The 14,335-nt window shown below is 44.6% G+C and overlaps 1 pseudogene; it reads left to right on the forward strand.

Moving 5' to 3' along the window:
- Positions 1-12,574: 12,574 nt before the first annotated feature.
- LOC103019751 (sorting nexin-4-like) lies at positions 12,575-13,964 on the forward strand (annotated as a pseudogene).
- Positions 13,965-14,335: the final 371 nt, after the last annotated feature.

Here is a 14,335-nt window from a genome sequence, read left to right on the forward strand (position 1 = left end):
ATGTGTGTGCAATCTAGTTTAACCCCATGTTAAACACCCCCATGCCAGGACACCCAGGTCACCTGACATCCAGCAACCTGCCTTGGCCCGCAGGCTGGGCACCACAGGGCCTGGGGGGAAGTATTCTCTCCAGTCCTCAGGGAAGAGGACCCCCCCGGGCCTCTCAGCAGGCCCCCTCTCTCCCCATCTCTGGTCTCAAATCCAGTCCCAGCCCGACCTCCCACATGGAAGCAGAAGACTCCAGGCCGTGCCTCTCCTTTCCTGTAGGGCCTCAAGCACATCTCATCACCTCTGTGGCCCTCAGTTTTCCCATCTGTACAGGGGGAGGTGAGGGAAGCTTCTATTTATTGAGTCTGCTCTGTGCCAAGCACTGGTTTAGCACTTTACACACGTTAACTTCTTCAATTTTACAAAGGCCAGGAGGTGTAGTTACTTTGATTCTTCCCATTTCACAGATAAGGAAACCAAGTTTTGGTAATTATTCCAGAATCACATAACTACAAGTGGCAGAGCTGGGACTGATCTGAGATTGTAATCCAGGCCTACCTGAGGCCAAAGCCGATGTTCCTTTCATTAGAAAATTGTGTTGAGAGGGGCTGAATTCGACAGACCAGATTTTAGAGGTAATCAGACCTGACTTCGAATCCCAGACCTGCCACTTCTTAGCTGTGTGACCTTGGGCAAGTTAGCTGAGCTTTCTGAGTCTGTTTCCCCATTTGTAAAATGGGAATACTTATGGTACCACCTCACAGGACCTATGAGGACCAGATAAGAAAAGTAGTACGTGTGAAATGCCCAGCCCAGCGCCTTGCACATACCATAGTAGGTGCTCAGTAAATCATGTTTCTTCTGCCCCCTCCTCATGTGCCCAGCGCATTGCCCCAGCGAGCTATGGTGAGAGCCTGGGGAGCTTTGGCTGCGGCCTCCAGGGCTTATGATCTCAGGACACAGGAGGTGGCTGGAACTTTCTAAGGGCCTAAGGAAGGTGTGTGGCCAGTGGTGGGCTTGAGCCAGGCCTCCAGGTGTGGGAAGAGTTAGAGGGAGGGAAGGAAGGAGGGAGGGAGGCAGGGGGTTGGATGGAGTGCACAGTGGGGACATGACTGAGGTGGATGTGGAGTTGTGGAGTCAGGGGCTTTGGGAAGAGATCCAGAGGCTGGATGGTCAGAGGGAAGGCCTTAGATGACAGGCTAAGGGGACTGACCTTGATTCTGAAGGCAACTAGGAGCCAGAAGCAGGTCCAGAGCGGGGGCCATTGTGAAAGCAGCTCAGACACCTGCCAGAGCCAAGGCCAGTGGTCTGCCCACTGCCTAAAGGGCAGGAGGAGGTTAGGCTGCCAAGACCTGATTAATGAGGAGGGCTGGTACTGCCTTGTCCATCTAGAACCCTCCTCCATACTCTTAAGCCAGAATGTTGACAAGATCAGGTTTTGTCCTGGGATGTGGACAAAATTTCTCCATAGATGGGTCACAGGGAGTGTGAGGCGATAATCCAGGGAAGAAGAGAGTGAAGGATCCTGGGATCTTAGGGAGAGACGAGGAGCCGCCTGGCCTTGGTCTCTACTGGGCAGGAGAAGCCCCCTTGGGCCCAGGGAGTTCTCAGAGCTGGAAGTAGCAGCACACTCAACTTGAGTTCTGCACCCACCTCTGCCCTCCAAGGAAGGCAGCAGGACTTGATCCAAACTCAGTCTAGTCCTGGAGGGGGCAGGGGCGGGGAGGGAATAGGAGTTGGGTGGAGGGTCCAGGCCCATGAGTAGTGGGACACACACACACACACACACACACACACACACACACACAGTTTATAAAAAGCTCTGACTCAGCCCAGCCACTCCAGAGACTGGGAAAGCCAGGTCCGGTCAGTGGGCCCTCCCATCCCCAATCCCCCACAAGCAATTTTCAAATCTTCCATTTTTAAAACAGAAAACGGTAAATGCGCCAAGTTGTATATTTTATTTAAATAAAAAAATTCCAGTAGATGCTGCCTTCTTCTAGGGCCCAGGGATTGGGATGGGGGGAATTCGGAAGCCTCAGGAGCCAGGCCGTGGAGGGCAGTGGGACATGGTCCCTAGAGCATGGGGCGCTTGTGTGCACAAGCCTGTGCCCCCAAGAGCAGGGAGGCAAAGCTACAAGGGAGTGCGAGGTCTGGCTGTGGACAGAAGCTCGCACTGTGGGCGGGGCTGATAGTCATTAAGGAGGAGGGTGAGAAAGAGAGTATGTGTCCTTTGTCTGCTAGTGTAGGTGCAAGACCCTGACTCAGGTCCTTCCTACCGCAGCTGTGGGGCTGCAGAGTCCCTGGGACTCCTTGGTGCTCCCTGAAGGAGGAGGGTAGTCAGTGTGCGTGTGAACTGCAGTTGGATACTGAAGAGGGAGATGCCCTCTTAGCTTGATTAGATGGGCCCTCAGAAGATGGAGGGTGGCTGGGGGACAAAAGGTGACCAGGCTGGGGGGCGGATGTCATGGCCAGGACAAAAGGTTGCTTTTCAGAGCGGCCATAGAGGGGCCACAGCCCGTGGGCTCCTGCTGGGGTTGGGGAATCTGAGAGGCCTCACTGTTAGGAGGTGTGGCACCTACTCCCCACTGCGGTAGGAGGGGTAAGCGTGACCCCCAGACCCTCTGCAAAGCCTTCAGATGGCCGCCTCCCCCACCCCTGGCCACAGAGGGTCCCCGAGGGCCCTTGGAGCTGGACCTCGCCGTGTAGGAGAGAGGCAGTGATCCTCCGCTGGAAAAGCGAAGTCCCAGGGGCTCCCAGCGTGGCGCAAAGATTGCTGTGTTGCCCGCCCTCCGGAGGGGAAAGTCCTCAGAAAAGGGCAGGGAACCCGTCCCCATCCCCATCCCCATCACTGATTGCTTAGTCGATGCTGTTGCCACGGTAACCGGCCTGGGAGTCCCGTTGCTAAGGAGGCAGCTCAGCAGGCCCTGTGTCCCCATGACAACTGCCCCCTGCGGCCCAGGCAGCGGTGGGTCCTCGGGGACGTGCAGGGGGAGGGCACGGCAGGATGCAGGCCTGGCCTCTGGGTCTATGGGGAGGACTTTGTGGACAGACAGCAACTGGGGGGTGGGAGGGATTAGCTGCGGGCCCAGCCAAACCGCAAGGGGTAGATCCAGGAGACTCACCCCCACCGACCCTACGCTGGATCCACCCCAGGCCCACACAGGGCCTTGTTCCTCCACTGGGGCCTGGAGCAACACCAGTCACTATCTTCTCTGTTCCCTGACTTCAAAAGGTCAGCAGTCTGCTTAGTAAGCACCTACTGTGTGCTAGGCACTTGGTGCTTTCCTGTTCTCTTATTCCATCCTCACAACAACCCTAAGGGGGTAAGAATTAGCCTCAAAGGGCACCGACTCAAACCTTGTCCCTCCCATTGGTGGTACATACCAAGGGCTGGGTGGTAGGAGCAGTCTGTCTGTGCAGGCAAGAAAAGGTGCATAGTCTGTAGAGAATTTAAAAACAAGAATAAAAATGACTAAAAGTGGTTTGCTTCCTCTTATCTTTCACCATCACCAGCTACCAGCGATTCTGAACAGTCAGTGATAAAATACTCCTCCCCACCATGGCAGACAGCCAGCACCCCCCTAGAAATGCCACCGAACCCCCTGCTTTGACTCCAGCGAAAACCTGCCATGCTTAACAGTTGCCAGCACCGGGGGAAGGTCTGAAGGCATCCTCTCTGCCCTAGTAGGGCTAAACCAGATTGGGATTTTTAAAAGAACATTTAAAAGTTTAATAAAATCCCTCCCTTGACTCCATGTCTCTTCCCAGCTGCCGCTCCCATCTTCTCAGCCAAACTTCTTGAGATTTGTCTGGACTCCCCACCCTCATTTCCCTTCCTCTGAGTCACATCTTCTTCCACTGCAATCTGGCTCTCACCTCTTCTACACAGAACAACTGGGTCCTCCATGGCCCTCACTGTGAAATCCAGGGCGGATTCCTCGGCTTTGTCCTGCTGCCCTCCCAGCAGTGTGCGGCCTGCTGACCAGCCCTCCCCAGCTTTCAGGACCTGCTCTCCTCTCGCTGCTCTGCCTTTCTGTTCAGCCTCAGCCTCAGAAGTAAGGGTTCTTTCTCCTGAGGCTCAGTGCTTCTGGGCCCCTGGCTGTGACCCCCATCTTCTCACTCCACATGTGCTTCCTGGAAGCCTCACCTGTGCCCATGGCTTCCCCAGATTTCCCCCTCAGTTCAGGCCCCCACATCCCCTGAGCTTCAGCCTGGGTGTCTGCTGCTGCTGCCCCCAAGCGGTTCCTCACCCTTTTCTGGTCAACCATGGTCCTTTTACTCTTTCTTGAGTTTGCAGCTCCCAGTGCATTACAGAGTGAGTCCTCTTCAACCTGGCCCTCCCCCTGCTAATTTTACATTTTCAGTCTTCTCTTGAGGGTGGAATATTTCATACACACAGAAGAAGATATAGATAAACAAAATAAATACTTAATATTAAAAATGTGATAAACAGCCATGCACCAATCACTTGGTTTAAAAAATAGAACATAAGGCATACCTTTGAAGGCATCTGCTGGTCCCCATCTGTATCCCTCTCTCGCTCTCCAAGAGAAACCACTCAGCTGAACTTTAATTTTAGCACCCTGTTACTTCTCATGATACTTTTTACTACAGAAATAAAATGTCTCCAAACAACGTGTTCAGTTGTGTACCAAGGTGGAAGGGTGGGGATTGGAAGTAGTTGTCTTTGTGGGGAGGAGAGTTTTGTCCACAGTATTGCTCAGAATTGCTGATGCACGGGGATGAGCAGCAGCAGATTGAGTTTGTTTTATTATTGTTTTAAATTTCTTTACAAATAATGTACATTTTCATTGCCTGCACCGGGGTGGGCCATACCTCTTCCACTTTCATATACCACTGAATGTATTGTAAATTTTCGAACTTTATGTAAGTGGCATCCTGCCGTATGTATTCTTTAGTAATCTGCTTTTTTTTCATCCAGTCCTGTAATTTTGAGAGCTTGTTGATGCATGGAGCATAGTGTACTCATCTTTACTGCTGTATAGCATTCCGATATCTGAATACGCCACCACTGACATATGTGTTCTTCGGGAGACAGATATTTCAGTCATTTCCAGTTCTCACTATTCCAGACACTGTTGCTACAGACGTTCTTGTTTGTGGCTCCTGGTACAGATGTGTCAGAGCATGTAAGCTCCGCATCTAGGAGTGGAAGAACTAAGTCATAGGGTGACTTAATCTTCACTTAACAAGATAATGTGAAGCCGTTTTAACTAGTTCTAACAATTTACACTCCCACCTGCAGGGCATGAAAGTTACTCTTAATCCACATTCTTGCCAATGATTACAATCATCAGACTTTCTTATTTTTCCCAGTCTAGTGATATCTAATAGTGTTTTAATGTGCAAATCCCTAATTACTAGTAAGGCTGATTTTTTTTGCATATTCATTTGCCGTTTATGTTTCCTCTTCTGAGCAATATTTTTTCATGTATTTTGCCTGATTTCCTGTTTTTGTCTTTTTGGTGATTCGTAAGAGTTTTACACACATGCATCTATTTGTTCATTGTATGTGTTGTAAATATCTTCTTCCAGTGTATGGCTTATATTTTCTTTCTTTTTTTTGGTGTTCTTTGATGAATAGAAGTTTTACATTTTAATGAGATCAAGATTAGTGATTTTTTTAAAAAAGTCTAGTACTTCCTTAGTGCCTTTTTTGCTGGTTTAAGAAACCTGTCTTCCTCTGTTGTTTTAAAGATATTCTTCTATATTGATTTTTAAACCTGTGAAGCGTTGCTTTTCACGTTTACTTAACCTACTTGACCTAGACTTTGGGTATGATGTCAGGACATGGTTCAATTTCATTTTTGCCCCATATGGACAACCAATTGTTCCTACCAATTTACAATGTTACTTATATATCACATCTGGGTCTATGTCAAAGCTCTCTATTCAGTATCATTAGCTTGTCTATCCTTGTTCAAACTGTCTTAGTTACTGTGGCTTTATAAAGTGTGTAGATCTTAGTAGAGCCACCTTCTTCTTCTTAAGGCATATCTTGGCTACTCTAGTCTCTTTGTGCTACCATATACTTTGTACAATCAGTTTGTTAAGATGCATGAAGAACTCAGTGGACTTCTGCTTTGAAATTACATGAACGTTATTATTAAAATTTGTATTCCTATGGATGAATGGGGTACAACTCTCCCCACATTTGGGTCTTCTTTAATGTTTCTTTTGTATTAGGGCAATTAGCACTAGTGACCCCAACAGAAAAAGCCCAAAATTTCAACGGTTTAACACAATGAAGATTTATTCCAGCTCAGGTAAATTCCCCTGCAGGCCAGGCAACCACTATCCTTATTGATACCAACTTGATCCTGTGGTCTCCAAGATCGCGTGGAAGAAGAAGAGAGAACTGGAAGAGATGATGGATTCTGAACTACTTCTCTCTGGCCGTGACACACCTCACTTCCTCTCATGCTCGGTCATCGCCTGGCCACAACGTAACTGCAAAGGAGGCTGCTCTATGTGGGGGAGCACATGGAATATTTGCTGGGCATTAACTGTCTCTGCCAAATCTTTCACATGGCTTTATAGTTTTCTTCATGAAGGTTTGTGCATTTTGTTAGATTTATTCCTAGTACCTTTTATTTTTGTTGCTATTGCTAATGTATCTATTTATATTTAACAGAAGTCACCACTTTTCAGTGTACAGGTCATTGGGTTTTGACAAATTTACTCAGTCCTTAGGACCACTTCAACAGTTAAGATAATGAACATTTCCATCACTCCTCCAAATTCTCTCCCGTCCCTTTGCAGTCAGTCTCCTACTCCTGACTCCTGGCAATCTGCTTTCTGTCACTAAAGTTTTGCCTTTTTTAGAATTTCATATAAATGGAATCATAAAGTATGTCATCTCTTGTGTCTGATTTCTTTCATTCAGTCTAAAGCCTTTAAGGCCTGTCCATGTGGTTGTGTGTATTGTGGAGCAACCTTCCCTGGCACAAATATGCCAGGATTTGTTTATTCCTTTACCCACTGGTGAACAGTTGGGTTGTTTCCAGTTGGGCTATTAAGAATAAAGCTCCTATGAACATGCATGTTCAAGTCTTCACGTGTACATGGATTTTCATTTTTCCCTAGTGGCACTGTTGGGTCATTTGGTAAGTATACGTTTAAACTTTGTAAGACACCACCAGATTACCTTCCAGCGCTGGAATACTGCTTTGCACTCCCACCAGCAACTGCATGAGAGTTCCAGTTACTGCAGATCTTTGCAATACTTGATCTTGTCTTTTATTTCTACCATTCAAGATGGTGTGTTATGTTAACTCCTGGTTTTAATTTCCATTTCCATAATGACTAAAGATGCTGAGCAGCTTTTTTGAGCGTTTGTTTGCTATCTGTATGTGTTCTTTGGTAAAGTGACTGTTCAAATCTTTACCCATTTGTTTTCACTGGGGCATTTGTTTCTTATTATCAAATTATAAATAATATATTCAGGATACAAGTCCTTTATAAGATATATGTTTTGCAGATATTTTCTCCCAGTTTATGGCTTGCCTTTTCATTTTCTTAACCATGTGTTTCAAAGAGTAAATATTTTTAATTTTGATGATGTTCATCTTATCAAACTTCTCTTTTATAATTAGTGTCTTTCGACAAGTGAATTAAAAGGGTACACTAAAAAATATTTACTTAACACAAAAGAACGCAGTAACAAATTAACAGAGGGACAAAAAATAAATACCTATAGAAAACAAATAACAAATTAACATAAAACGTAAACAGATTAAGCACTCAAAAGGCAGAAATTGGCAGGATGGATTTAAGAAACGATATAAGTTTGAGATATATCTCTCTCTCAAAATGATATTACATAGTTTTAATATATAAATACATAATTATAAATATATTAACATTAGTCATTAATATATTAATGAGAATGCTATTTGTTGATATATTAATATATATTATATATTTTATATGTATTATATATATAATCCAGTTATGTACTGTTTATAACAGACACACTTGATATTCAAAGACACAATAGGTTGAAAGAATGTGATAAGATGTATCATATAAACATCAGCCAGAAGACAGCTGGAGTGGCTATACTAATATTAGACAAAGTAGACTTTAAAACAAAATTGTTGCTAAAGACAAAGGCTATTTTAAGATGATAAAAGGATCAATCTGTCAAGAAGAATTAACAATTATAAACATATATACACCTAACAGCAGAGCCCCAAAATTCATGAAGCAAACCTGACAAAATGGAAGGGAGAAATAAATAGTTCAGCAGTAATAGCTGTAGACTTCAATACCCCATTTTCAATAATGGATAGAAGAACTGGATAGAAGACCAGCAAGGAAATAGAAAATCTGAACAACAATATAAACTAACAGGCATCTAGAACTCTCCACCTAATGACAGCAAAACTCATACTCTTCTCAAGTGCACATGAAATATTTTCCAGGGTAGACTATGTGTTAAGCTACAAAACAAGCCTCAGTAAATTTAAAAGGATTGAAATCATACAACATGTGTTCTCTGACCATCATACAATGGTGTTAGAAACCAACAACAGAGGGAAATTTGGAAAATTCACAAATATATGGAAATTAACACACTTCTACAGAACAAGTGGGTCAAAGAAGAAAGCACAAAAAATATTAGAAAGTAAATTCAGATGAATAGAAACAAAAACACAACATACCAAAACTTAGGGGGTGCAGCAAAAGCAGTGCTCAGAGAGAATTTTATAGCGGGAAGCTCCTATATTTAAAAAAAGACCTTAAATCAATAACCTAAACATTCACCTTAAGAAACTAGGAAAAGAAGAGCAAACTAAGCAAAGCAAGCAGAAGAAAGGACTTCATAAAGATTAAAGCAGAAATAAATGAAATAGGTAATAGAAAGACAACACAGAAAATCAGCAAAATCAAAAGTTGGTTCTTTGAAAAGATGAACAAAATTGACAAATTTTGACAATTTGACCATTGACCCTCTTGGAGACAGTAAGGCAACTGAGTACATTTCCAAAAATGATGTAATAGAAATATGTACTCTCTTTGCAAAACACACATGCTTTTGTATAAGGTGGATGGACAGAGTATTAAAGTGCTGTCAAAACTCTTAGCTAGAAGAACGTTCTTCCCCCTGGTAATTATGACTCTGGGATAGAATTGCTGTTACCGAACCAAAATTTGGGTCCGCTCACCCACAGCATGCAGTAAAGCCAATCTACAGGCACTAGGTTGTGGTGAAGGAAAGTGTAGCATTTATTGTAAGGTGCTGTACAAGGAGTCCGGGACAGTTAGTGCTCAAAAAGCCCGAACTCCCTGATGACTTTCAGCAAAGCATTTAGCATCCCAGCGTATGTGATCAGCTCATGTACAATCCTCTAACTGGTTGATCGTGAGGTAACAGGGTGGTGTCACAGGGGTTAACATCAGTCCTTAGGTGCTAGTAGGTCTGGGGTCTACCGTGCTCCTGGTCATCAAGTAGTTAATTTCTTCCATTTGGTGGGAGTTTTAGCATCTGTGAAACAACTCAGGAAATGTGCATCAGATACTGTCATCTAGGTACTTCAGAGAGGAGTTAAAGCAGAGGATATGGGGTAAGGGTCTGCCCCATAGGGAAGGCCCCATAGGGTCCCGCTCGGTTACATTGCCATTTTGAAACTTTCCAAGTAACCAATTTTTTGACTTCTGTGAACAAACTTGAAATTGCAGTTTCTCTGATCTGACAGTCCATAAAAAAGATCTGAATAAGTGTTTCAAGGAAAGTTTTCCTTGAATATTTATGCAAATATTGCAATGTTACCTCATTTGGGGGACATCAAATTAACTCTGTTAATTCTTTTTTTTTTATAAATTTATTTATTTATTTATTTATTGTCTGCATTGGGTCTTTGTTGCTGGGTGCAGGCTTTCTCTAGTTGCGGCAAGCGGGGGCTACTCTTCGTTGTGGTACATGGGCTTCTCATTGCGGTGGCTTCTCGTTGCAGGGCATGGGCTCTAGGCACGTGGGCTTCAGTAGTTGTGGCTCGCAGGCTCTAGAGCGCAGGCTCAGTAGTTGTGGCGCATGGCTTAGTTGCTCTGCGACATGTGGGATCTTCCTGGACCAGGGCTCGAACCCGTGCCCCTGCATTGGCAGGTGGATTCTTAACCGCTGCGCCACCAGGGAAGTCCAACTCTGTTAATTCTTTATCGAAGAAAATAAACTTGCTACTTGCACTCACACACACACACACACAAAGAGAGAGCTTGACTGCCAAAAACCAAAGGACAGAGATAAAGAAGACTCAAAGTACCAGCAGGAATGAAAGATGGAATATTACTATTAACCTTTAAGAAGCGAAAAGGGACATAAGGGAACTCTATAAACAATAGTACACCAACAAATCAGATAACCTAGATAAAATGGACAAATTCTTAGAAACACACGAACTGCCAAAACTGAATCAAGGAGAAACAGAGAATCTGAACAGACCTATAACAGGTGGAGAGATTCAATTCAGAATAAACTTCCCATAAAGAAAAGCCCAGGACCAGATGGCCTCATTGGTGAATTCCATCAAATGTTTAGAACCACAAACACCAATCCTTCACTAACTCTCCCAAAACGTAGAAAAGGAGGGAAAACTTTCCTTACTCGATGAAGCCAGTATTACATGGATACCAAAACCAGCTAAAAAAGTACAAAAGAAGAAGACTGCAGACCGATATCCCTTATGAATATAGACACAAAAATCTTCAACAAATTCTCAAGGGAAGTGAGGAGTTCTACATATTTTTAAAATACAGCAGTGCCAGTCAGGCTTCCTTGGTTTCGTTTCCTGACAGGTGGATTTCTCCTGGGCCACCCTCTCACAAGTTTCCCTTCCAGGTCCCAGGGCTCCTCTCCCTGCTTCCAGGTTCCTGGTATTAGGCTTTTCCCCAGGGAAGCACTAGCTTCCCTTTTTGTTTGCCACTTGGGTTGTTTCTTGTCCTCTGTTGGGGAAATCCCTTACTTTCTTTTGAGCAAATAATTTACAAGTCGTTCTGTTGTAATTTAGCCAGTATCTGAATCTTTCCTGCTTTTCAGATCTAGTTGCAAGCAGTGCTGGAAGAAACTCTGTTTCCTTTCTCTAGTGAATTCCCCACCATTCTCACAGGTACTTACTCTGTGACTGGCAGACGCTGCAGTCATGGTTGGAAGTTCCTTCCTCACTTTGCCAGATCATTTGGTCAGGTCTCTTAGCACTTTTCATGCTGGATGGTAGTTTCTGTCTGCTAAATGTCTGTGTCCTCCTCTAGACTGAACACATCAATAGACACGGTCGTACTCATTCCGCATCCTCAGCGCCTGGCATGCAGTCAGCCTTCGGGAACCTTTGTGAAACCATGAATGATTTCCAGCTTCTAGGGTGAGGAAGACTCTTTTCTGACTGGCCCGTAATATTCTTTCTCTCACACCACCCACCCACCCACATGGAGATCCCTTTGGCTTTAGTTCCAGCCAGGTTCCCTCCTGTGTGTTGGTCTAGAATGTTCATCAGCTGGTTCTCTTGCCATTTCCTAGGCAACTTTGTCTATGGGAGGCTGATCCATCATTCTGCCTTCGAGAATAGATCCAGCTCTTCCTGTCCGCTTACAGAAAGCTGCCCAGAATTCTCAGCTGGGGTTTGAGTTTATGGAAAAAACCCATCTTATTCTGAACTCACTAGGACTGACCCCCACCTGTGGCACCTGGCCAACAAAATGCAGCTCGACCAGGCCCAGCATTACCCTTGCGGTGTCCCAGGGATTTGGGGGAGCACAGCAGCAGCTCTGTGCATCCTCCATATCCTGGGGCCCCGGCACTTAATCCAGTGACAGGAGGCCTAGCACAGTCCTGGAAGCCCCAGCGCCATGCAGGATGGCTGGGATCTGTTCTCAAGGTATCTGATGCCCATGTGAAGCGAGTTAGCTTCCTACCTCTGCACTGGCCTCCTCCTCCCTCCAGATAGAAAGCCTCATTAATTCCTAGACTCAGCTCAGCCTTACCTCTGCTGCAAAACCTTTCCGAGTACATGCTCTCAGGAAGGATTAGGATTTTGTCAAATTCCCCCAGCACTGGGCCACAGTGACTGCAAGTCCATCTTCCTCACCTGTCAAGTTCGTTGAGTCAACACCTCTAATGTGCTAGGTACTGGGACGGAGAATACAAAAACAAGCATGATTGCTTTCCTTAAGGAGTTCACAGTGTATTAGAAGAGACAGAGGACAGGAACAGGAACCATCAGGTTCAGCGGACTGAACGGTTAGGCTGGGTGTTTAAAGATAAATAGAAATTTACAAGGCAGAGAAAGCCAGTACTGAGGGTAGGGGGTAGGGAGATAATTTGAGGCAAAGGGAATAGTACAGAGGTCAGACTGCATGGCTTACTCTGTAAGTGCAAATTGGTCTGTATTGCTAGGGCCAAACTTGGATCAAAGGACAGATTAAGTGGCAAATAAAAGCCAAGAGGTAGACAGGGCCACATTGGATTCTATTTTGCGGGGCAGGTGACAGGGGGGCCATGTTGAGCAGGGAAGAGAGGCCAGATTTGAGTTAGAAAAATCAAATCAGGCCACGCCGAACCGCAGCCATGGAGCACGCACCTCCCGATCCCGAGCGGCTTCTGCAGCCTGAGCCCCTAGAGCTGGGCCACCCCGACACTGGGCTGGAGTCTGTGGTCAGTGAGGAAGCGGAGGAGGCCCGGAACGAGGGCCCCGGGGACGGCACAATGACAGAAAATTTTTGGTTGAAGAAGCTAGAAATTAATGTTTCAGAAGCAGAAAAGCAAACTGGAAGAAATGCCATGAACATGCAAGAAACATACTGCTTACCTCATTGAAACAAGGTCAGTTGAACATATTGATGGTCAGAGTGTCCTAACAGACTCACTATGGAGGCGGCAGAGTGAATTTGAGTTGTTGAGAAACTACCTTTTAGTTTACTATCCACATATTGTTGTGCCACCTCTACCAGAAGAGCAGAATTTGTTTGGCATAAACTCTCTGCTGACAACACGGACTAGGATTTCATGGAAAGACGACGAATTGGTTTAGAAAACTTCTTCTTGAGAGTTGCTTCATATCCCGTCCTCTGTAGAGACAAAATCTTCTATTTGTTTTTAACACAGGCAGGTAACTGGGAGGAGACTGAATGAAACAGGATTTCAGCTGAAGGCAGACTGCAGGTTAAAAGCGCTTAATGCAACATTTGGAGTGAAAAACCCAGGCAAGAGATTTACCGAACTAAAACACTACAGTGATGAACTACACTCTGTCATCGCATATCTTCTTCGAGTCAGAGCGAGAGTAGCAGATCGACTGTATGGTGTATATAAAGTACATGGGAATTACGGGCGAGTTTTCAGTGAGTGGAGAGCCATAGAAAAAAGAAATGGGTGATGGACTGCAGAGTACTGATCATCATAGGGATGTGTATGCATCTTCTACTGACGATATTTTGGAAGATGAAGAACATTATGCAGATCAGTTAAAGGAGTATCTTTTTTTATGCAGAAGCCATGCATAAAATGCGGGCTGTGTGCAGGAAACATGAACTTATGCAGTATGACTTGGAGATGGCTGCTCAGGACTTAGCATCCAAGAAGCAGCAGTGTGAGGAACTGGCAACTGGGACCCTGAGAACATTTTCTTTGAAGGGAATGACTACCAAGCTCTTTGGTCATGAAACTCCAGAGCAGAGAGACGCCAGAATAAAGGTGCTAGAAGAACAAATAAATGAAGGAGAACAACAACTTAACTCTAAAAATCTGGAAGGCAGAGAATTTGTCAGAAATGCTTGGGCTGATATTGAACGCTTCAAAGAACAAAAGAACCGTGATTTAAAGGAGGCCCTCATAAGCTATGCAGTCATGCAGGTCAGTATGTGCAAAAAGGGAATTCAAGTTTGGACCAATGCTAAGGAATGCTTTAGCAAGATGTAATCCTGTGAAATGAGTTTCTCTTCAGTCAAAGTGCCCCAAAACAGAAACACAAGTAAATAAAAAAATTTAAGTTCCTACCAGTATACACACAAAATATATAATAATTGAGTAAATTCAGCTTTAAATTTGATTGTTGTGTTAATACAGCACAAAAGGATGTATTTGAATGAAGATTAAATATTACAATTTGAGGCTTTGGGGACTGGTGCTGATTCTGAAACATTAATTAGATAAAATATACCAAAAAATTGTCAGGCTTCTGAACCAATGACTGAATATCAAGATGTTAGGTAATTTTTAGATGTTCATTTTAGTGCCCACTGTTTCAGATCTGCTTATGTAGGGAGTTTTTTCCTAAGGTTGAATTCTTATCTTTATTTGGTAAGACCCACTAATCTGTTATAGGGGGGT

The sequence above is a fragment of the Balaenoptera acutorostrata genome, chromosome 3 (genome assembly GCF_949987535.1).
Source record: "Balaenoptera acutorostrata chromosome 3, mBalAcu1.1, whole genome shotgun sequence".
NCBI classification, from domain to species: domain Eukaryota; kingdom Metazoa; phylum Chordata; class Mammalia; order Artiodactyla; family Balaenopteridae; genus Balaenoptera; species Balaenoptera acutorostrata.